Source organism: Athene noctua, chromosome 17, assembly GCF_965140245.1.
Source record: "Athene noctua chromosome 17, bAthNoc1.hap1.1, whole genome shotgun sequence".
Lineage (NCBI taxonomy): Eukaryota > Metazoa > Chordata > Aves > Strigiformes > Strigidae > Athene > Athene noctua.
Window position 1 is genome coordinate 13785489 of NC_134053.1, and position 25127 is coordinate 13810615.

Here is a 25127-nt window from a genome sequence, read left to right on the forward strand (position 1 = left end):
CTGGTTTCCCAACCGGCTCTGCAGCTCCGAAGGGAGTTCGGGCTGCTGAGCAAGCCGTAGGGATTGCTTCAGGCCTGCGGGATGGAGAGCTGGACCCGCAAAAGAGGGTGACACGAAGGTCACTGAAAGACCTCACAGCTCCAAGCACTGAACGTCAGCTCCTAAAATAATGAACATCCAAGAAAGGCACAGAAGCTAACACACCAAGCTAGAAACTGCCTAAAATAGGCAAAAGGAAACTCAGAAATAAATATTCACTTAAACCACACTATCCTCCAGAAATTCATACACTAAATGACTGTGCATATGAATTACTCAGGCCCTAAGAGACCAGGGCTTTGAGCTTCCTTCAGGAATTTTGGAAACTATTATTCTGTTCCATCCATAGCAAGAATTGCTCATAAGGGCTCTGTTAGTTGTATAATTTGGCTCCAGTTGGCTCCTCCTTATCAAAAAAGAAAGTGGCTATATTCAAAGCTGCTAGAAAAGTTAGCTTTGCCCCTCTACTACCAACTTTAAAGATCACAGTCATGGACATCGGATAGGACAGCCTTGCAGAGGGCTTGAGGGTCTTCTGCGGTCCAGATGACACCACAGTGTTGAGTTTAGCAATTCCTCTGCCATCATTTGTCTGCAGGAAACCCAACAGCCAAAGGGATGTTTAATTGTGGCAGAAATTATGCAAGTCAAAGAAACATCCTTTGAAGGTCTCAACCTGGAGTCCATTGTTACTATCTGACAGTTGGGTTTAAGCATCTTTCTGCTACAAGGACTTATTTTTACAAGGTCTCCTTCATTCTTTCTCTCCAACTACATAGCATGGGTTCACTGCATTTTTGATTATAAGGTCCCTTCCTCTGGGACAGTCAGCTTCAGAAGAGGTCCTTCAAAAGGTATTTTCGGGATTCACATAGTTTTTTGGGATTTGCTTTGTGAAAGCCAACCAACAACTTAGACCTGATTGATACCACAGTACATGCCTCGAACTGTAGGATGAACACCCCTGGGCTTCTGGGCAAGAGCTCCTGTCTCCAGCTAGTCACACACACAGGCGAGGGAGTTGTAGTTTCAGGTGACTGAGCACTAATGAACCTCCCTGCACTCAGTCAGGACACCAGTGATTGGGGTCCTGCTTTTGGCCCTACCACAGAGCTGCTGGATGTCCAAAAGGAAATCACTGCTCTATGCTCTGGTTTCTTCATCTGGAAAATGGAGGCACTGATCTCAAAATCCTTAAGGAAATCATGCCATAAGCAGGTCAAGAAATAGATAGTACCAAATCAGCATTTTGCGATGCTACATAGTTATGACACAAAACAGCAGGATGTCAATGCGATTTTAAAGTGATGGAAAATACATTGACAGAAGCCTTTTAAAGTGTAACCGAGAAGAAAAAGGATGGAAAGACCAACCAGTTTCACATGAGGGGAAAGACGGGAATGCTCCCTCCTCTGTGCCCTCCCTTCTAAGCAAAACAAAAACATAAGTGAACTACAAGAGGGACCTGTTGTTTCAAATCTGAATGGAAAAATCAGACAACTCTCCCATGGCACTCATGGAGCAGAGGTTAAGAATGAGGGGCACAGCAGAAAGGGGAGATGCAAGATAAGCTGCTTAGATTCACATCTCCCATTTCCTCTGCTGCGTAAGAACTGGGTCATACTATAAACTTATGCAAATGTGTTTACTTTATATTTTATTTTGGTCTTAGCCATGCAGTTGTCAGCCTGTATCAACATGTCAGTCTGTTTGTGCAAACAATCATTCCTTCGTGGAAGGATTTCAGTAAAACCAGACAAAATGTTATGACATGCAAAAAAACTTCCTAAACATGACAATAAAAGAAAAGCCACTAGAAGAGGATATGTTTTCCCTACAAATTACACAGCTTAAAACAAAAGAAATCCCTCACTTTTTTTTGTTCCCAAGGATAGTACAGTATCAGATCGCATCACATCATATGTTTCATGAAGTCCCACACTGCAGGTGGGGGAGAGGACTTACAGGGTGGGCACAAGGGAAGAGAAGCACAGCTGACCAGCACTGCCCATGTGCACTCCAAGCCACCCAGCACCGTGATCCTCTTATCTCTTCCCCATATAATATCCATGAGTGCTGGAGAGAAGTGGAAACAGGCCCTTGCAGCAATTAGCAGTGGGCATCAAGTTTGGAGAAATACTAGCCCTGTTGTAGCCCCTTCAGTCTCTTGTAAAGATTGTAAGGAATGGGTGAAAGACATGGGAGGGATGAAGGTGTCTTGGTGGTGGGAAGGCAGCTTCAGAGAGCAGGGGACAGGGTTGGACTTATACATCAACGTTACGTTTGCCCTGGTGACAGTTCTTGGCGACTCTGCTTCCCCACTGACCCGGCAATATCTGGCCTCGCTCTATTGTACTCTCCGTTTGCGCTGTACCAGACTGCACCACGCGGCACTCCTCCATGCTCTCCCAGATGCACAGCACTGGTGAGGAAGACAACGGCATAACAGCTTTGAGGAAACGTTGTGCGGGGTCTCCAGCAGCATGCTTGTGGGTCACAGGGACAGAGACTAATCTCAGACCTGAACTCCAAAGCCTTGCAGGTAGATACAGGGGTTACGCAGCAGTGATGTTGTGGAACAGGCAGGTGTGCAGCACCCTGTGCTGCTGGAGCCCATGGGTCACGCTGGAGCTGAGATGCCCTCAGACAGAGCTATCACCCTCAGGTCATTTTGGACCCTTCCTTCTACCTCCCCCTCAACCACGATTTTATGAATCCCAGAGGCAATAATAAAAAAGTTTAGGACTAGCTCCTTCAGTTCGTCCAGATGAGACTAAGTCTGAGGTCAAGCAGGGAAGTGAAACTGTTCCTTCTGATTTTTTCCTACTTGGAAATGTGAGTTTGGTTTGTCAGGGGCATCTGCTGATATTTTCTTCCAGGAAAAGAGCAGCAGTGAAGACTCATTCCCTGCTCAAGTATTGATACTGAACAGGTCCTGAGCACTGGGGATTGCATAGTGTAACAAGGAATAACAGCACAGGGCTGTAGCTACAACCACCACCCCACCCTGGCAAGCCAAAGCTCCTTTTTTTTAGAGCAAATTTGATGCTCCCACAAATGAGGTTTTATGCCTTCCCTGCAAGGTTAAGTGCACTGCACTGTTGCAAGTCAAAATAATAAATGGTAATTTAGGAGAAACAGCCACTTCACTGCAAATTCTGTAGTGCTTGGTGCAAACTCCAACACGCCCAGAGCTGCCAGCCACCGAGACCCGCTACCAGAGTCACCAAGGAACCACCCAGGCACTTGGCACAAGCTCCACTCTTGACGCAAGGTTCAGCTATGACTAAGGCGAGGGAACGCACATCCATAGATGCCTTCAGCTAGGAAACACTGATTGAGGCCTCTCCATTACCCTAGGAGCTCTCAAAATCTTCCAACAAATAATTAAAAACATTCTGAGCGTGAAAGCACCCCCATCCGAGATGGAAAACACGCTAACAGCAGCTCCCAGCTTACCTCCTTGCTGCAGAGCCGCCCCAGGCAGCTGGCACTGCCGGTATCGCCGCTCGGGTGCACCCAGCGTGGCCGAGGAGTCACGGCCGAGTCCTCACTGGCTCGCAGGCAGCACTGCCTGATCCTGTGCTGCCTTGCCCTGCTGCAGCCCCAGCCCTGCCCTGCTTTCCCCTCACACTGGGAAGCTGGTGTTCTATTCCTCTGGAGCCTACAGAGGGCATTGTGGGAAGGCAGTGGAGGATTCCCAAATAATTCATGTCTCAGCTGGCGAGTGGGTTGGGTGGACAATTTGGATAGGTTGCCCTGTTGGCACTACCATGGCCCTTGGGGGCAATGCACCGGTGTGAGGAGCTGCTGCAGGCAGGGGGGAACACTTAAGTGCTAAGTCCGCGGGTAAACAGACCCAAACCATGAAGAAAAAGAGGTTTTATCCCTCCCCTGCCAGGCAGCTTGTGCGTTTGCTGCAAGGGATTTCAGCTAATGTAATGAGAGTGGTAAGGGCATGGAGGCTACCTTATACACAAGCTGCAATCTTGTTATTGTCAGCGGGCTGAAGCTGCCTGGGGTCAAGAATCACTAATTAATTACTAAATGAAATGTAGCTTTTGGGGATCAGGTCCTCCTGCTCTGTACACACAGCACGTGAGCGTGGAGATGGCTCACTCAGGCACACAGCAGTGCAGGATTCAATTTTTTCTTATTGTTGAAACCACCTGGCAAACTGTGGATGTACCGTGCTCAGCCAGCAGCCTCCCTTGCCTCTCAGAGCAGGGAAAGCACTTTTTCAAGCTTTTGTCCCAGAGCTTCCCCCAACACTACAGTGGAGAAAGTGACTTCTAGGGGGTAGTAGCTGTCATACCGACCCACCTTCTTCAGGACCACTTACTCTCAAGTGGTAAGAAAAGTTGGACTCTCGCACTGGTAGAAACCAGTCACTGTCTACTCTAGAAATGTACCATTTCCCATTCCCTGCCGCAGATATCCGTGTCATCCAGACTCAGATGAGATACAAACTGGGGTCTGCCCAGGGCTGGTTTATCCCCAAGGGCACCTGCTCAAAAATAAGTTGAACTGCAAACTGATCATTTAATTCTCCATCTTACTATTGGAAACTTTTACGAGCTTTAGTGAGCAGATGAGGTGGGAACCAGTACCTGACCATACCACAGCAAGAGGGAGTTTAAAGAACAAGCGTACAGAGAGCTCTGCAAGCCACTGTGAAATCTGCCTCATGCACACTGTCCAGGCTGGCATGGCAGAGCCCAGGAACAGAGCAACAGCACCATGCTTTTAAAGACCAAACTCCACACATGGCTCATGCATTTAGGTGCAAGAGCTAGCTGAAATTTCAAGCAATCCAAAGTCTCAGGGTTTGTTTCTGCAGAGTCCCCACAGCCACTTTTAAGACCTGGCCTGTCTTCAAAACTGGAACTGCTTCTGGTAGTAGTGTTCCCAACCTATTAGAGAGAGAGGGTCTTGGCTTTTGCCCAGGCTCACTGAGAACCTCTTATCACAAGAATCTAAATTAGAGAACTGGGACAAAACTTCAAAGTTATTGATAAAAGGAAACCAGTGACCTAATGTCATTTGAGTTCTCAGGCTATGCATTTCCACAGTAAGAATATTTCTTTTGTATGGTTTGGAAGAAAATGTGTCCTTTTTATAAATACAGTTCTCAGAAGAATAGTAACACCACATCTCAAAATATTCTCATTTCTTCAGCATAATTTGAAATCTTCAGCGTTTCACATCAGGCTGGAGTTACCAACCACTGAAGTCAATGGAAGTGTCTTCCTGAGGCAGCTAGAACAAAGAACTCTGGCAACACCATATTTTCATTTCCCACTGAGGGATGGAAAAGTAACTTTAATTTTCTTGATTAGTCTTCCTGTCTTGTTCTGTGTCTGTGGGCTCTACTGCACCCCCAAGATGAAAGAGATGAGATGTGAACACAACCAACCCTGTACTGTCATCCACCTTTCCAGCCTTTAAAAGCTTTGCCTGCTCCCTGAGAGAATAAATACGCTTTGTAGCTTGACCTTCACTCATCAAATATGGGTTTTGGCAGACTTGTGAGGGCACAGGCAGAACAAACTGCACAGAAGATTGCTTTTCCATGTGCAATGGCACTGACACCAGGCAGTAATACCTCTACTCAGTGAGAGAAAGGTAGACTCATTTACAAAGAGAGAAACCACTCTAATACACCAACACTGAACCTGCACCAAAGCTCTGGGTGAAGGTGGAGTGTAGCTGTGGTCACTGAGCCACCTGAGCATTACTCTGGCAGCAAAGCGGTAGTAGCACAGGACTCGGCTGGGACAGGAGCACTGCAAGCCTGCAGGTCACTCTGGAGCAGGTACCATTGGGTCTTTACTAAAGTTATGATCTACAGAATGTACATTGGTAGCTGGTATTGACTTGCCTTCAGCTTTTTTAGGAAATATCATCTTAGATATATTTATATCTCAGCTCTCACACAGAAAGTTTCAGGGTGCATTGCTCTAAAGGTATAGATGCTTGGATTCGTGCATAAATAAAATCTTTTTTTTCCTCTTTACAGGTCCTTTCACAAACCATCCAGCTCTAAGTGACCACTACAGCAGTCAGTCAGAGAGGAGGCTGTGATTAGCCATTAGCAGTCACAGTGCCAGACTTGCCTCCTTGACCAAATGAAGACATCAAGATTTTCTGAGCTGCCTCAGGTTGTCTACTTCTCATCCCTTTGGAAAAGAGAGAAATTCCCTGTCTCTGAGTTACAAACTGAAACTGTTGCTTCACCTGAATTAAGCCAGGAAAAATTAAAGCTAACAGATATCATAAGGGTGTTGCACTCAGTGTCTGCTATGCTAAATACAATAAATAATTCCCATAGAGTGGGAACGCCCTCTCAGAATGACATTGAAAAGTATTTTGAAAGCAGAGATAGCAATGCAAGGTAACTTAAAATTACTGAGTCTTAGGGGCGTTGGGAAAAGGATGCAGCAGTTTCCTGTTGGTTTCTGATATAAGCTAAGTCTTGAATAGCTCCTTCTCTGCTCCTTTCTCTAAGCCTGAAGATTATTTAATATCGAAGAGGAAGGCTTTAACCCGGCTGAGAAACTGCAGGAATTCAGAGTGACCTGGAGGGAATTACAAGAATGCTGTTTGCTGATCAGATTAAAGGGAGAAGTGGAGGGGGTCCCAAGGGTCTTCTTATTCAACATTGCTGCCTACAATACTGTGCTTTGTCTCTGATTTCTGCTCTTTAAAATGATTCAGGTTACTGCACTGGAAATGTCGCTGCCTCGGGAGGTTTGTCTCCATCCCCATTTCACTGGGACGGCAGGAACACCTGGCAGCATGAGACCGAGGGTGGATACTCGAGTCCCAGACCTAGCAAATATTTTTGCTTCCCGTTGCCCCTGATATGATCAATGCCCTTTCCTAGAATAGCATTTAAAATCTTTCATTCATCCTCCTCAAGGCCAAAGTTGCAAAACATGCTACAAAGAAGGAAGGTAACTCCAATGTTTTTTTGCAAGTCTGCAAGATTTTTGTACTAGCAACCTGGTCTGGCTTCAAGGGAATGTTTTAGCAAGCACAGGGATGCGTAGCACTCTCTTCATTTGGGTACCTTCCCTCTTTCTTCAGTGCCAAAGCACCACCTAGTACCTCTGTGCTGCTTTCTGCCTCTCCAAAGCAGAAAGCAGTCCTTCTTGAGAACTACCTCCCAAAAGACTTCACCAAAAACATATAACGCAATTAGAAAGTCAAAGGCAAGTCTGTTCAGTTATGTTCCTGCAGGATTAAGCTGACTCAGTAGGGTAGAAGAGCACTTCACCAGACAGTCAAACAGAAGAAGACAGGCTGCTAACACTGCTGTTGCTCGTATACTAGAAGCTACGGGAAGAGGCCAGAACAGCAGAGGTTGGTCTGGCAGATAGCTACACACACCTCACAGTCTGAACAATTCCCTCTGGCTCTCTCAGAACTCCGAACTGCAGGGGTTTTGCCTCCTAAGAACCATTTTTAACACTCAGGACCATTTAACACATTTGACAGGACCAAATAGAGACGTCCAGCGTTCAACCTTAACAGCAACTTCCATCAAGCAGTTCCACTCTGCATCTGAAGGTCAACACCTCTTGCTCATCTCCACAATGAAATAATTATTTAATAAGGCAACTGGCTATTTTCCTACTCAATCCCAAGATCCAAATATGCCTCAGTTTAGGGAAACTCATCAAATACTACTGTATGTCACAACCATCCATGACTCACTGCTACTCCTAAGCATCTATCAAAGGCAGGGCATGTTAAGCCACATCCATCCCTCAACTCCAATGATGCTACTTCAGCAGGATAAATCTGACTCACTGAGCCGGTTGCCGAAGGCCACGCGAATATGGTGCACTTCCTCCTCGTCCGCAGTTCTCTCTCATTCTACTCAACACATTTAGGTAGCAAATTTCGGTGGAGAGGCCTTTGATCTCTGAAATTTCTGCTCCATTTCTGTGGCGACAAGTATAACCTGAGTGATCATGAATGAACGTTATTGTGTTCCTCCCCTCACTGCCTTCACCAAACTACTTCTACCTGCTAATGTTAGCAAAGCAAGGCCATCTGCACAGCTTCCACCTACCTTGAGAGAAAGATTAACTGTAGAAATTTGCCTTCCCCCTCAGCTCCTGGAAAATGGAATAACTTAATGACTTGGAACAATCCCCTGAAGGAAGGCAGGTAATTCTAGGGTTCATCACCGGGATGAGGACGCTCTGGTTTACCAGCCACCCCCTCACACCGCCTCTTTCAAATGAATAAACAGAGTATTTCCCTTGTTTCTGTTTTGATCTCTGTGTCTGCATCATTCTGGTTTCCACCATCAGTCTAATGAGTAAAATCAGCCTTGCTCTATACCTCTCTGCTTCAGAGGAGAGCTTTCAAGAGGGATAAATTGGCATTGCAGCAGGGTGTAAATGGGTTTGAAATGCACGGAGACAAGAACCTGGCTGAACATGAGCTGCAGAGCTCAGGGCATTCAGCATGCCAGCTGCCTCAGTGGCCTCCCGGGTAAAGCATGACTCTGGGTGAGCAGCACAGCAGGGCTTCATCATTACCCACCGTGAAACTCAAGAGGGGAAAAAGCAAAATCAAAGAGAGCAGGAGGTGAAAAGAAGGCAAAAGGGTGCCTTCAGGCCTCCTTTCATGCAGCTCGCTTCATGATCCACTAGTCAAGGCTCCTAAGCAGGAACAGAGACGCCATTCAGGACAAATCTGGATGTTATCCCAGGGCACCAGGGACACCACTAAAGGGAAAGTTTTGACAGGTGAAATGACCTTAATATAATTAGCCCTGCCAGCCCCTCCTTCCTCTGCCTCCTTCACCTTGCCATGAAAACGGTAGTCTTTTAATGAGATCCTTTTTCCCCCTGTAATGCAATACCACTGGTTCTCCAATCTTTTGCTTGCACATTTCAAGCAGGACATACATGATCTCCTCCATCTTCGCTCCCCCCTCTCACACCCGGCTAGATGGACATCTAGAGATATTGCCATTGATTCTTCTGCTGCTGACTGGGGTGGGTTTTTTTGTTGTTAGAGAAAAGGCTGAAAGGAACCCCGGTAATAGAATGATTTGGCCTGCAAGTCAAACCCCCCTTGATGAACAATCAGACACAAACGTCAATAACAATTAGATTGGCTGAGGGCTCCAGTCACTTAGGACTTCAGTTTTCCATCTACAGTGCTCAAAATGAAACCCTCAGTACTGTGATCTCCAAATCAAGTTTGGCATTGGGAATGAAAAGACATCAACAATAATAATATTAAAAGGCTGATGGCAGAATAAGAGCAAAAGACAGACAATAGGGTTGTGTGTGTCTGTGCGTGCGTGCACACATGCACATGCGCACATAGGAGGAGGGAAATAAAAAAAAGTGAGAGCTGATGTAAAAATCCATCAAGATATGAAATCAGTCCTGCCTAAAGAATGATCTAAACCACCTCAGATTCTCCTCTCAGGCGAGTTCTGCTCCTCTGGGCTTTAAAATTTCCACCTCCTACTGTCCAACATATTAAGCAAAGGGAAGCAAATGAAGGGAAGAAAGCCCTTAAGTGCAGGCTGTATTTTTTCCTGTTCCTAAATTGTAAATATACAGTGGAGGCAAGAAATGCCCAATCTAATTAAGAGCAGTTGAGAAGTATGGAGACAGGGTCCTCCCAATGGGAATGCTGCAGGTTAAAGAGGTTAAAAAGAGGAATGTTCTGCCTAATGAGGGAAGTTTAACATTGTGAACACACTTCCCACTGGTGAGGCAGGCTGGGAAGAAGGAGATTAAAGACGTGGAAGACGTGGCTCCATGGCAAGAGCAGGTGTGTGCTTGGCTTCAGTGTTGACTGAAGTGAGGGCAAGATGTAGGTTTGCAACTCAGGGTAGCAAATCAAAACATGGTCCTGAAGGGATCCTGTATTGAAGCCATTAACCAAAATTAAAAGCCAGCTTGCCTTGCTTCCCTTCTTCCTGCAAGTGTAGGGCTCAGAGAGGTGGCTGTGCCAGACCAGCCACCATCAGCCTCTTGCTGCCTTTACTGGGGGGCACCAAGCCGGGAAATAAATCAGCTAATACCTGGGCGCGCAATGCTCTACTCCACTAGCGAGGGAGTGCTAAGGAGAGGTAATATCGAAAATATTTCAGTTCTTATTTCACTGTGCACAAGCTGGAGTGAACCATAGCGGGGTCTGGACTGATGGCCGCGGTACTGGAAGGCAGGACTGACCCACAGCATGTCTGTGCACCCCAGATGTGGGGATGCTCCATCTTCCACACCAAACACACTCTTCTTTTCACCGTGTACGCAGGCAGGGAGGGAACCAGCAGGTCCCTCCATCCGAATGGCCAGGCACTGGGACGGCAGCACGCTCCACAGACTCCATCTGCCCACTCTGAAGACTGAAGACACAGCCAGGGGTCAGGGCTGCAGCAGGTGAGGGAAGGACACAGTGAGACCTCTGGGGTTAGCAGAAAGGAAATCACACTGCATGGGGACGATGAGCATCAGGTAAGGAGAAAAACCCCAAGGACTGGAGATGCTATCCAAGGGGATGTGAGGATGAAAGCCATTTCCACAGAGGTGCCTGCAGGCTCTCACATAAAGTGTATAAGCATTTCCTGTAATGCAGTTTGTACAATCATGCGTACTTAGTTCTGCTATTTGGTGATTTCTGACAGAGCATTCAATGTCACAAAGTGAGCCTGCACCTGCATGGAGCACATGGCTGTCGTGGTACAGTAGGACCTTCCACCCATTGCCGGCACCAGGAAAGGAAAGGTGTCCCACTCTCTCAGCCATGATTCAGTCATAAATAGACACTAAACAAAACACAGAAGTTGCAAGGTGCAGTTCTTAATTTATGCAGCATAGTTCCCTGATAAAGCACTCATCAAACATTTTTTGGCTGGAATGGCTACCTCCCCTTTTGGGTGGAAAATAATGCATGTGCAGGCTATAGCTCAGCATTACTAGATGGCTGCAGGACATACGTAAAGAGACAGAAGGATGAATAAAATACCTAAATAAGATTTTTTTTTTTCTATACTCATTCTTCTACTGTAATTGCGCTAAGGTTTTTAACTAGGCACCGTGATTGGCAGAAGGTTAGATTTGCCCTGCTTAGGTGTCCAGGTCTGCAGCTAATCCCTGTGTTGGGGAAGTCACCTGAAGCTGGTGTAGCAAGAGGACAAAAGGTTGAGCCCCACTAGTGAAATAATTTGAACTGTGATTCACTTTACCTCAGTGGGTTTCACTATTAGTCATTCCAAAATATGCAGTGTGTTAGCCTATATTGCAGCTGGTTAAAAGCACAGAAAACACATTTTTTATTTATATAATTACTGCTGGAATGAAAACTTTCTCAGTAGGCTCCTTTGGGGGACATTCACCTTCTTCTCAAAGCATTGGGAGCATCAGTCATTTGCCTGCTTGTTGATTTTAGATGAAAGGATTTTATTCACAAAAGGCAAGGAAGAACAGCAGAGAGCTGGTTGGGTTTTGTTCATTTTTTCAGTCATATAGCTACTATGCTAAGAAAAAAAGAGGAAAGCTTTTCCCCCTCCCTCTCTAGTGAAATTCCAGCTTCTTGGAGATACCAAATCCCAGCTCCCATTTCATACACCTTCCTTGAGCTGATGGAAAGCCTTCATCCCCAAACCACCCATACATGAAATGAGCTGAGGGCCTGGCAGCTATCCTGGCCACCTCCCTGCATGGGCTTGGCACCTCTAGCCCCATGCTGAGGGGCAGGAGCCCTGCTGTGACCACCTGCATCTGTCTTAGCTGTTCTGCTCCCCTACATGATCCTGATCTATCACCCTCACAAACCCTGTGATGGAGGCTCTGCCATTAGCCCTGTTTTGGAGGCTGGAGATGCAAAGAGTGCTGCTAAGGATGTTTTTTGATCCTCAGCTCAGGGTTAGATATTTACTTCCCATGGACTTCAACTAGGACAATGTACCTAAATCCTTCAGTCAGATGTCTTGCCTAGAGGGACACAGGAGCTGTGGTAGTGTGCAGATCCCAGCCTCACTCTCCCTAAGCTTTCAAAGTGCTTTGGCATTGCCTATGGTTTCTGCGGCAGACCAGAGATGAAACAGAAGTGCATGAATCCCAACAGAAGAAAGCTGTTTCCCTGGAGCCCCAGGAAGGAATTAAACACACAACCAAAACACCTAAGAAAACAGCAATGTGAACTTGTGCAGAGCAAGGTGTTCAGCAGCAGCTCCAGGAAGAAAATGGTATCTCCCACCTCCATGATCCCACCGCCCCAGCCACCCCATCCCTGTGCCAGGCAAGTGCTGGCCACGTGGGGATGGCACTGGCCAGTCCGTGTCCCCAGCCCAGGGAGGGCCCCCGAGCAGAAGGCAGATGGCCTGCAGACTGCTTGACAACGTGTCTCCTTCCCTGTTTTCTTGTACTGCAACAGCTGGGGACAGGAGAACTGCTGTCCCACACATGGGCTGCCTCCTCCCCAGCATCACCACCCTGCACAGGGCTCGCTGGTCCTCACGAGCCCCTCGGCCCACCATGGCAAGAGAAGCTGAACAGCTCAGCTCAGGGTCTCTGTTCAAAAGACAGTGCTTTTCCCCATGTCCCTTCCCCAGGATAATGGCTGCAGGCCAAGAAAGTTAGCAATGAGTTCTTGGGAAGTGGCCGTTGCTGCAAAAATAAAGTATCCATTATTGCTAAAAAACTTTTTTCATCTTTGAGGGGAAAACACATGCCACATGATTTCCAAAAAGGAGCTGGTCTGGTTTACAAATACAGTACATTAATAGCTTTGTAAACATTTATTCAGTATGACAGCTGACTGCAACATGTGGCATTAATTAGAAGACTCAGCAATGTAGCATATTAAGAGCTAAGTTAAATCTGAATTAGCTGGGTTTGTTGAGACTAAACACCCGTGGGGGAAGTCCTCGGATCTAATACATTATGACTCACTTGACACGGGAGACCCACAGGCCTGATTCCCAATACACTGGGGGGCCCTTATTCATACTCCATCTCCACACAAGAGCTGCAAACTCTCAAGATACCATAGATCAGAGGGTGTTGATGTTGGGATGTTGCGACAGAATGGGGCGCGTGAGTCCCTGGCTCCCAGCTCCCCTAACGTTCCTAAGGAGGTAGGGAACAGAGATAGCACGAGATCGCTTCTCCTTTCTATACACACAGAAAGAGCAGAGACAGGAAGGGAGAGGATTTTACATTCCCCTGGGCTTAAGGATCTTGCTCAACACTCCCACGCAGTCACCTTCCTGCTCGTGGGTGACACAGCTTCTGAGCGTACACTGCCAAGAGCCATCGGTGGATGGTGCGGCTGCCCGGGGTGCTCTGCGTCACCATGCCACGAGGGACTGGAGCCACAAGGGACTGGCTGGCGGCACTCCCCATGCCACTGCTGCGCGAGCTCAAACCTGCAACCCACACCCGCTGCTCTGAAGTCAGCCAACAGCTTGTGTTCTAGCTCAGGGGATCGAGACACCTTCTGGCTCTCTGCTGCCTTGGCAGGGTTTCAGGACAGCATGTTTAGGAGCTGCAGCATGGGGAAACCCACATTCTCAGATCCTCCTCTACCCTGTCCTGTGGCTCACAGCACCACTGACCTCCTGCCCTTCACTTGCTTCATGTGAAAAAGCAGTGAGAAACGCTTTGCTGTCCTTGCAAAGTTGTCACCAGGACTATTGCAACTGGTCAAGCATGTGAAAGGCATGAAATGCCACCTGAGCATAACAGCCTTGGGGGGTTTTTACTACAGCCGCAACAGGCTGAGCCAAGGCCAGCCAGCTTGCAGCAGCCACACTAGCCAAACATCATCCATTAGACTATTTCTACCTTTCAGAGCCATCTCTTGTGTTATTTGCATTATGTCAAATCAGGGCAGCCTGATGACAGCCAGTGAATTTACATCAGAGAAGAACTGTTTGAATTTCAGGAAGACCAGAAGCAAGTTCCCCATCTCAGATCAGAGCAAGAAAGAGTTGAGATTATGTAGATGGGTAACGAAGGTGGACCAGCACAGCTCCCAGTGTTGCGAGATACCATGTCTCAGCTGATCTGTAGTAACAAATACACCAAACCCTGTTTGCATGAAACATATATTTACACATATACAGGCTATTATATACAGCAATAGATATTTAGGAAAATGCAAGACAAACCATCATGGTTTACATTCAAGCTGTTGCAAGATGATGCTTTAAGTGATTCAAGACACTGCAGCCCTCAGTAGTCCTCCTCCCTCTCCTGAAGGGTTGGCAGAACAGACGATGAAGTCACTCACCAGCCCTTGCAGCAGGCAGGTGGGGTCTGAACTTTGAGCCTGAGATGGGAATTGGAACAACAGAGGCAGTGGGGTCCCTTCTACCAACCCCATGCAAAGCAGGCAGGTGAGGGCAGGATGGGGGAATGGGTGGCTGTCTTAACTGCTAAGGGGTTTTTAGTTCATAAGCAATGCCTAGACAATTTAGCCCAAAACCCAAAATAGGAACTGGTCACAACTGGCTGGTGCCACAGGATCCCATCCCAATTTACTGGTTCACAGAGGGAGGTAACAAAGGAGAGAGGCAATGACAGACAAGTTGGTATCTCACCAGCAACGTGTGATTTGATTTGGCAGTACCACCGAGGCACAGATGCATTGAGCAATGTAGCTATGAAATATTCAGAGCAAGTCTGTTTTCACCTTACAGCATTACAGCAAACTCTTCTTGCTCTGGGCTCCTTACAATGGATGAGTAAAAGTTTATTTGATGAGAAGCCTGTAGGAGAGCACCTCCAGAGGTGCTGAGTACCTACAGCCCCCATGGATTCAAAACCTTGTCAGTAAAGCTGGATAAACCGTCTCAAAAGCAATAATGTTATTATCCGTGGCAGTTCCAGCTTCCCAGATACAGTATTACTAATGCTAATTGCCAAAAGCAAATAAAATAAATCTCTGCATGGATCTGTCTTCTTCATTATCCTGGATCAGATACCACCACTCTTATCCAAGTCTCTCCCCCTTCATTTCTTCACACACAATTTTATCCACTATAGATCTACGAAATGGAGAGTAAAACTATGAATGTGTGACACAGATAGCTATTTCTATAATTTAAGCCTCTTTGTTCTTATTAATGTTGCATCAAGGTATGCTCTCCATTGGCCTGCAACAATTGTTTTTGAAATAGGTCACCAATAAAAGTGAAAAGCGGGGACAAGAAAATAAGAAATGTATTTATTGCCAAATAAATTATATCATGGTGTTTCTATTACAATCTTAACCTGAAATAATAGAAAAGGCTGGTCAAAAGTTGAGTGTTTGTATGGCAAAAATTTCGGAGATATCTACATTTCAAGTAATTGGCCTGGTTTCAAACTGACATGAAAATCCCATATCCTCAGACTTTGGGGGAGATGAAAACTAACGAAAATAGTTTGTTGTGACACCCCACCCAATCCTTCTTTTCAATAAGAACTGACCGTCTAATTTCCACTTCAGCATCTCAAATGGGGCTCAGCTCTTTCATCCTTTATATTATAAATAATGTGCAGTATAATGGAAGGCAGAATTAAGTCAAGAGGAAGCTTTTCAACTTCGCCAAAAAGAAACATTTTGACATGTTCCAAATTTTTCCCAGTAAAATAAATTTTCACAGGGAAAAAAATATCTCAACTGCTGTTGTAGTAGCTATTAATAGAACTAGCAAACACCAATGATAATTCCCTTTCTATGGTAATTTCAAAGCTATCTAGGTCCTGTACACAAATAAAGTCTTGTCTAAAGTAAAACAGCATTGCCAATTCATGACTTTAATATGAATCTCTGGATATTTGATATTTACTTAAAGGCCCCAACTCCAGGAAACAAGCAATTACATGAGAGTCTCAGCTCTCATTAGAAGAAAAAAATAAATTAAAAGAAGCAAGTTTCATTGATGTTGCAAGGAAAATCTTTAAAGTATGACCCAAAGACATCCCAAACACACAAAATCCAGAAGCCAAATAAATATACTACTTATATTTTAAATCTTATCAGTTTTTGATGCCCATCTCATTCTGGAGCATTTCGCACTAGCAGAAATGACCACTGAATCTTAATATGATAATTTTCTTGCTCCTCCCTTCATCCTTTGCCAGTACTTCTACAGAAATTGAGGTCTAAAGTGCAGTTCCCTTTAGAAGGTGTGTTTGTGCATCCAGTAATTTCCCCATATTTTTCCGAAACAAAATAAATTTAAGAGTATCAGGAGGATGATGCTGATTTCAATGTATGGTCAAATCTGCCATCCCTGGGTTTGAAGCATAAAATCTTATTCAACAGCTCAGACAGTGCCAAAGGACAAATCTCCCAGTTGCAGTTATGTGCCTAATAACGCTCTTCTGTGTGAGCCTTCTCCGTCAGGATCTGAAATCAAGACCTGCAGAACCAACAGGACAGCGACCACGTGGGACCATTAACTTTCCTCACAAAGAACCAGGCAGCTCTGGTGATCCACGCAAGTATGGGGTGAGACAGCAGCATGCTGTAGGTACCTCCTTTTATGCCAGTAAATTGACTCCATTTGCAGTCATAGGAAAGAGGCAGTTGAGCTGTGAGATTCTTTTCATTCTAATGAAGCTATCTGAAATAAAGCCGCTGAATCAGGCCCTAAAAGTAACCATTTCCCTTGACATAAATGACAGGCTAAGACGTAGATCTCTGCGTGTTTGAGCAGATGTATAATACGTTTAAGGTGTAATCTTCGCAGTCATGTACATGGAGAGGAAATCTCTGATGCCCAAAGTTAGGGATGATGAATCCTGCAGGCCCTTGAGATGTGTATGTGTCCATCTCTCTGGTAAGTCTAGAAACTTAATATCTACCCTGTCATTGAAGCTGGCTGAAATTAAACATCTCGAAGTGACTACCAGTTTCATATAAACTGACAAGTAGGAAAACACAGGATATGAGCACTCCCATTTTTCCGCACTAATAATATTCAATATCCAAAGCTGAAGTAGTGCCACTGAAATACTCTGGAAGTAGAAAGCCGTGTATGGAAAACAATGGAAAATTTAAGAGTGTATGTGTATGGATGCATATATATGGCTGTGCATACACAATTTATCACTTGCCATATTATCAGGTTATTCTAGATGCTGAGACTTTAAACAAAGCAATATACTGCAAGATTTCCAGCAACGCAGAATCACAGAATCAACTAGGTTGGAAAGGACCTTGAAGATCATCCAGTCCAACTCTTAACCTAGCACTGACAGTTCCCAACTACACCATATCCCTCAGCACTAAGTTGACCCTACTCTTAAACTCCTTCAGGGATGGGGACTCCACCACCTCCCTGGGCAGCCCATTCCAACACCCAACACCCGTTCTGTAAAGAAATACTTCCTGACAACTAGTCTAAACCTTCCCTGGCGCAACTTGAGGCCATTACCTCTTGTCCTATCACTTATTACTTGAAGGCTCATCCCCAGCTCTCCGCACCCTCCTTTCAGGTAGTTGTAGGACACGTATGGTGAGATCCTCTATTCAGCGGTATAGAGGGTGATATCTGACAAGCCTGTTTTAGTTTTAATCTTTCAGTCATGGAGAGCATGTCAATGCTTTAGGGCATTGCCAGTACAACCAGAACACCATTTGTCATCTTTCACCAGAACCGTTGCACTATGAATATTCTGGCGGTGTGAGCACTGTCATGCCAGCTCTAAGAGGACCTGGGACAAGTTCACACATGTGTGCCGCCCCACGCATTCAATGTATCCATGCCCTGGGAAGGGAGTTAGTTCCGGGCGCAGACTTATTCTAACAACTCGTACATGTGGGAGTGAATATTCTCCACTTAAATATCCCCATATGCCCACACAACCATCTCCCTTCCTGTTGAGAAAGGGACTTCAATACAGCCTGACACAATGCCTTTACCAGCCAAGCCCATTACAGTACTGGTCCATCACCCTGGTTCATAGGAAATCCAGTAACCTTGAAGTTTTTAACCGGTTTCCCAAACCTCCCAACCTCTATCTGCTGGTAGTGCTAAATACAAACCATCAACCACCATAACACAAAGACTGTCCTTCCCATAGAAGCATAGCTGCCCATCATAAACACAGCTCCCACTTCCCTACTCTGAGGGGTAATAGATTCAATATTTTCTATTTTGATGATCTTTAATGCTGTAGTGTGAATCTAAAGTTAGGAACCAGAAAAAAATTACAATTGCAGAAGACTTGAAACCTAGAGAGTCAGGAGGTCTGGTTCTAATCTTCAATTTAACACCAGGGTGTAACTTCAGGCAAGCCTGGGTTTCTTTTTCATTCTTTGATTGTTTTCACTGTAAGCTCTTTGGGGCAGGAACTGTGTCCCATTGTATTGTTATAGGGTGTAGAACAATGGGCCCCTGACCTCAGCTGAGGAATCGAGAGATTACGAGAATTATTTAAAGGAAATCTGCGGTTAAACAAGGAATTGGAATCAGACCTCAAGTCCCTGTCAAGTGCCAGTACCAGATGACTATCCTTTTTTACCCTTCGTTAAAAAAAGTCATAATCCACATTTATTGTTGTCCAACATTCGCCATTTTTCACACGTCTGCTTGCCTGCCCAACATCTAAGAGCCTCCGCCTTCCCCCGGCTCTGCTGCCATGCTGGGTCAGAGCCTCTTGCCTTGACAGTGTCTGCAATGGCATTGTGGCTCGCTCTGCTTCTGATAAAAAGGGTATCTGGGGAAGGAAGCACAAGAAGGAAATCAAAAGGAAATGCAAGGGCTCTCTGTGTTTGTGTGTGTGCATGGGATTCTTCAGCTGTACATCGGAAATTAATTCCAGCCAGGGTGAACTCTGTGTGGTCTCACTAGCCATCCAAGTCAAACTTCAGTTCACCCCGGCTGCCAAGCAGAATTGTGGAGGAGTAAAAGGTTCAAGACAACATGGAAAAGGGACAAAGAAGCCAAAAAGAGTGAGCTGGTGGTGTTTTTCTCCAAGTTTCTCTCTTTCCCCCCCCCCCCCCCCGCCCTTTTTTTTTTTTTAAACAAACCACCTGGATTTTAAGATCTGCAGCATCTCATTAAAGGGCTTTTACTCCGTCATGAATTGGAGGCGTTTGATGAAAAGGGGTAAGGGGAAAGAAGTGTGTCTGCCTGTGGGAGGGGGAGAGGAGGGGGAAGAGGGGGAGATAATGGGGCATGGGAGCCCTTAATTTCTCCTGTCTCCCCTGCCGGTAATAGGGCTGGATGTAAACACTGCTCTGGTGAATGTTGGAGAGTGATTACAGGATAGCTGGGGAAGGAGGAAGCATTTTGAAACCACAAGTAGGAAAGCAGCTCTTTGATGGAGGGTTAGTAATCTCTTTTTTCTCCGTGCCCTCCTCCCTCACGCAGCAGCCCCCCTTCCCCTTCGCTCTCCACCTTCTGTAAACACAGTGGCAGAAATTAGATGTGGGCCAATCTGTTAAACATTTGAAGGCAAAGTGGGCTCGGCAGTTGCTCTCACTCCATAGGATACAAAAGAGGCTAATAATGCTGCAATGGGCCTTTCTGGTCTTGGCTGTGGAGCCAGCCATCCTGGGTGGCGCACAAGGAGCCAGAGAGGAGGGAAGACACAAACTGCTGCGATGGAGAAACCTCATGGAGCAGGGTGAAAGTTCAGAAAACTAAGCCTGTGTGTTCTCAGCAGGCACTGTCCTGGCACCGAAGTGCTAATGGCTGAGTAAAGAGCAGCCCCAGGGTGTCCACCTACATGGTAAGTCCAGAGGTAGCCTTACTAGAGCAGACTTGAGGTTCATCCAAGTTAGTAGTTGCTTAAGGGGAACATTACCATACCCTAACACCCAGGTAGGTTCTGGAGTCTGATGTTCAACTTCTGGCCCGGGTAAATCAACTACTTTGCTTTGCTTTCCCTTATGGGGAAAAATGGAGGCAAGTATTCCTCTGGTAAGATCAGAGCTGAGCATTACTGATCAGGCTCTGTGTGGACGTGAAGTTCTAGAATAAACCACCCATAGAAGAAATCCCTCAGCATAAACAAGTTAATCATCTGTCCTCACACACAAGGTTTCTGTGTTCCTAAATACTGGAGATGCTCTTGCAATTCCCATCCATACTCACAAGGAAGGGCAGAGAGAAGTCTGTCTTTTCAAGAATTTTACAAGATTTGGGGGAATTTTTAGACTGGATATTAGGAAGTATTTCTGTACAGAATGAGGTGTTGGGAGTTGGAATGGGCTGCCCAGGGCAGTGGTGGAGTCCCTATCCCTGGAGGGGTTGAAGAGTCATGTTGACATAGGGCTGAGGGACACGGTGTAGTTGGGAACTGTCAGGTTAATGGTTGGACTGGGTGATCTACAAGGTCTTTTCCTACCTCGATGATTCTGTGAAAATTCCCCACCTTAGCCCTGTTTGTCCTGCAAGGGCTGCTCATTGCTGCTCTCTAGGCCACCTCCTCCAGAGTAGAGCTGGTAGGAGCTCAGTGTGCATTCCAAATTCAGTGTCTGCTTTCTACTACGCATTAGAGAGCAGTTTTTCCTCCTTAAGCCAAGCCTACTCCTGGCAGAGAGCAGTCATTTTACAAGATCACAGATGAATTCTACCTTCAGGTTATACTAACCACTCCAGAGACATTAATGGGAGTTAAATACCCCCGTTCTACAAAACCCCATAGGTACTGAGTATCTAACTATCCTAGCCTCCATCCCAAAGTTTTTCATGGATCTCAGATGGTGATTCAGCTCTAATCAGTTTTTAACTGAATATGCTCTTTAGCTAGAAGGTATCATGATGGTCTTTTAATTAAATCTCCTGCTTAATACATCCAACCCCTGACACCTAATACTTTTTACCCCAGGCTTGTAGTGTTTTCTTGCATGACAGCACCACCACAAAAGCCTTCATTTAAACAACTGTAAATGATGAAGAGTACACATCCTGTACTAAACACGCATGGTTTACAAGCTGGAATAAATACACCAGACAGCTCTGCTGCATGTACAGAGCAATATCTATAAAAAGTTTATTATATTGCTATTGTTTATTCATGTAAGTTTGCTTAACCAATATATATATGTAAGGCAGTCCAAAGCTATTTATATGCAAGCCCTAAGAAGTCTTTTCTTAGGTCTCCTTCAATGCAAGAACTTGTGCATTAACTATAGGAACTGACCAAAACGGTGATAACATGACAACTCTGATACAGAATATCCTTCAGATGAGGTGGAGCAACCCCGATTCTCCCAGATACTCACCCACTGTTCATCCTTCACACTGTTTTCCCTTTCTAGAACTCTCCTTAAGCTCCTTGGTCCATACATCTGCAACAGTTGAGATTCCAGGCTATAATTAGAGACTTTGAACTATGGTGCAGCTAAATCCCTCTTTTGTGACCATCACAGCTACAGTTCGTTGCTGCATTTGGGTGTCTGACATCCCGTGAATAAATTAGTTATCATTAAAAAAAAGTTCTCAAATAACTTCTGAAACTTTGTTTCAGCTTTTGTCTCTACAAAGTTCTCTTACCTGTTGTAGGCTCAGCAACAACACATGACTAAATGATGAAGCTGCATAATTCTACACTGACAGTTCCCAACCTTCTTTCCTTTCCTTCCTGTCCTTTACCCACTTCTTCCTATCCCTAGACCAGATATCTCTGGGATATATAAATAAATGGGATAGACAGGTAGGAAGCTACTTCTTTTTCCTTGATCTGCTTATTTCTGGTATCCAAATAAGCCTCTGGAAGGTGGGGAAGGCCAATTAAAAAAATCTTACATATAGCTCTTCTCTTCACAGTGCAAATTGACCATTCTCTGTAGTTTTAAAGGAGCAAGCTCCCTCTGTTAGATATAACTGAGGGCAGATGGGTTCACAAGCCAGTAACAGGCAAAAAGAGGTACACAGAGACTTGTAGCAGCCTCAGGCAGGACAGGCAACACTTCCTAGTCACCCCCAGATCTTGCCTACCATGCTCTTGCTCTAAGCGTTTTCTCAGTCCACAGTTACCTGGGATCAAGACCCAGATCCTGAAGGCTGCAGTCTGCAAACGTCATCTGAACCTTTTCCATCACCAATACCAGAAGAATAGTGAACCAGATGGGTCACAGCTCTCCATCACCAGACATTCTCCCATCAGTCTGATCTCACCAGAAGGACTTAGACCAGTGCCAAGAAGTTCAATCCTCTGATGGAGACTGGGAGCTTTTTCTCCCACCCCTAAACCCTGAATATGGGATTTCCACCCTGGGAACCCACCAATCCCCCATGCAAGCCCTCCCTGCAGCCTGGGCAGCAGAGCAAAGGTGGTGTGGTGCAAGGGAGCGCCACTCTATCAGGCAACAAACAATAAGGCAGACATATGGGCAGAGGCTAATGAAGCAATGTAAAGCAAACTGCAAATGGTAACACTACAGTGATTTTCATCCTGCTCTGAATCAGACCATAATAATTGGGAGTTGTTCAGTACTGTGCCCCTTTAAAGCCATGGCATGCTGTGGTTCTGGCACTTTGTGACTCCCGAGCCCTGTACCAGAGAGAGATGTTCTCCCTCCACTCAAGGCTTCTCCGTAGCAGCAGCTGCACAGAACCGGCACAGGAGCCAGCAGGAAGTTTGCTACCATAGGTGCCATATTCTTATTACCCTCCATCATACCACTTTGCTTTCCCTTTTCCTCTGTCCAAAGTTGGCACACGGTCTAATGTTACTTTTGTTAATGAACAATCACGATTTGGCCATAAAACAATAAATGGCGCCATAAGCTCATTAGACATTAACAACACACTGAAGTTCAAGCATGTTATCTCCACCAGAATATTACAGGGAGCGCTTATCATTTGGGGAAGGCTGAGCTGTGGGCTCCTGGGAGGGTTCAAATGTCATCCATGGAAGAGGAGGGCGGGAGGCAGAGTAACTGGAGATGATCAATCTCAAAAAGGCAATAACTGAAAACTTAAGATATGAAAGCACATTAGTTCCCACAAACAGCTAAGGATTAAACCCGAGCACAGTTATAGCCAGGAGCATACAGCCAGCCAAGGTGCTATAAAGGCGTGATGTTATTACTTCCAAGGGATGCCATTAAAACTCTGTTTACAAACCTAATGTGCCAGGGAATGGGTCAAGGAAAGAATTATTAGCAACAAAGCTATTTGATCTCTTTTATGATCCAATGAGTCATATCACTTCATACACTAGAAGGTGAGTAATGAAAACCTCAGGCCTGTTGATTTATACATGTGCGCAGAATCCTGTGTTCTTTAACCTCAGATGCCCTCTTAAGTGTGATTCATCCTAAATCAAATGGAAGACCGGGTGCTATCATCCACACTCTCTCCTCCCACTCACTAATTGAAATGGTGATTGACATCCTGGTAGAATAAAATACCAGTGCCCGGTGATGGATGGCCAGGGCAGAGGATGGGGTCAAGATACAGGACTTGCAGATATAACTCTATCCTCCTCCCCATATGGGATGGTCCCAGTTTCATCTAACACTCCCTCTGGAATGCTAGAGACAGAGTCACTGAATAATTTAGGCTGGAAGGGACCTCTGGAGGTCATCTGTCCATCTGGACATACTTTAGTGGGGCAGATCTGAGGGATATAAGATCCTTTCTTTTCATGACATTCTCGTTGCTACAGTTTCACCAAAGGCATGTAACCATGATCCAAACTGGTCCAGAAACTGCATCAGAAAACTGCAGAGTCCAAATGTGTCAAATACTGAGACATTCCTTACAGGCATGCTGGTCTCAACAAAATCCTGACATAAACAACATGGGTTTCCAGTGAAAATCTGCTGCATTATCAGCCAGCTTGTTCTGACAGTTTTTTAGCAGTCCACTGCTGAGCAAGCCCGGTTTTCCCACATCCCAGAAGGCTCTAGGAATCCATGAAAGATAGATTGCTCTGCAACTAGAGTATCCTGGGTCCCCAGGGTAAGTCCAGAGCAGTCATTGCAGAGAACTTCAAAGCCCCAACTCATTCCTAGAGCTCTGCAATGGTCCAGCTTATTCCATGATGAATTGTCTTGACTCAAGGCAACTTTGGAGGTGGATATAGAGCTGGAGGAGCATCTGAAGAAGTTCAGAACAGAACTTATTTCAGCAAGAATAAAAAAAATCATCAGTAAACCAAGGGAAAAGCATCTGCTTTGTAGCTTTTTGTTTGTTAATTTAAAATGCTTGGTACAAACTCCAAATTTCAAGCAAAATATCTCTTACAGTACCCAGTAAATACTGCCCAGCACCACGGGCCATGGTCTCACTAAACTTCCCAGCTGCTTCTGCTGCAGAGAGTTCAGAATTAGCACTACACATACCATCTATTAGTGTCCAGCTAGCCTGTAAATGTAGTTTTTCCAGGAAAAACTATTCTGTGAGTTTCTTTGGAATAAGGAATTCAAGGATTTGTGGTTTTTTTCCCCCTGTCCTCCTGACCATGCAAACAGTTACAGAGGAGATGTTTCCAAGTTTTGTGAAACCACTTAGGTCAAATGTCTTCTCTTCCTCAGAAGTGAATGCCTACCTAAATGGGAGCACACTCAGTAAGAAGGTATCTTTCACTTTGAGCTATGGGAAAAACGTGGAGGGTGTAAGAATTCATTGTTGCTGTTGTAAAAGTAACTCAGAAGTGACTCAAGGCTACAAAAAGGATCAATCTGATTTCTTTGAAATAATCTCATTTTCTAATAATATCATTATCAAAAAATATTCCTGAAACGTTAACTTTTTCAAATTTCTGTTGTCTCCACTCATCCCCAAGATATTGAGTAAAATCCAGGAAGATACCACTGAAGCAATCTGAGGGGAACCAAAGGCCTTACATTTTCCAGCACATATGTATTTCCATCCTTCCTTGCTTTCTAACAGTTTCACAAATATCTGGAGGCATGTCCAACCCTGGAGGTTTTGAAGGGTTTCCAAGATGCATGGGATAATGTACTGTGTATCCCTGGGCCTTGATCAACTGCTTTCGCTGCCCAGCAGAAAAATCGTTGCAGGTCATATATGATTTTCTTGTCTGTCCCACATTATTGTGTCCGTTCTGTTCCTTCGCCGCAGCGCTTACAGCTTGACGATGGGTGTGAAGCAGTTTCTGTGACACTGAGAAGGCTTCCTTTTTGCA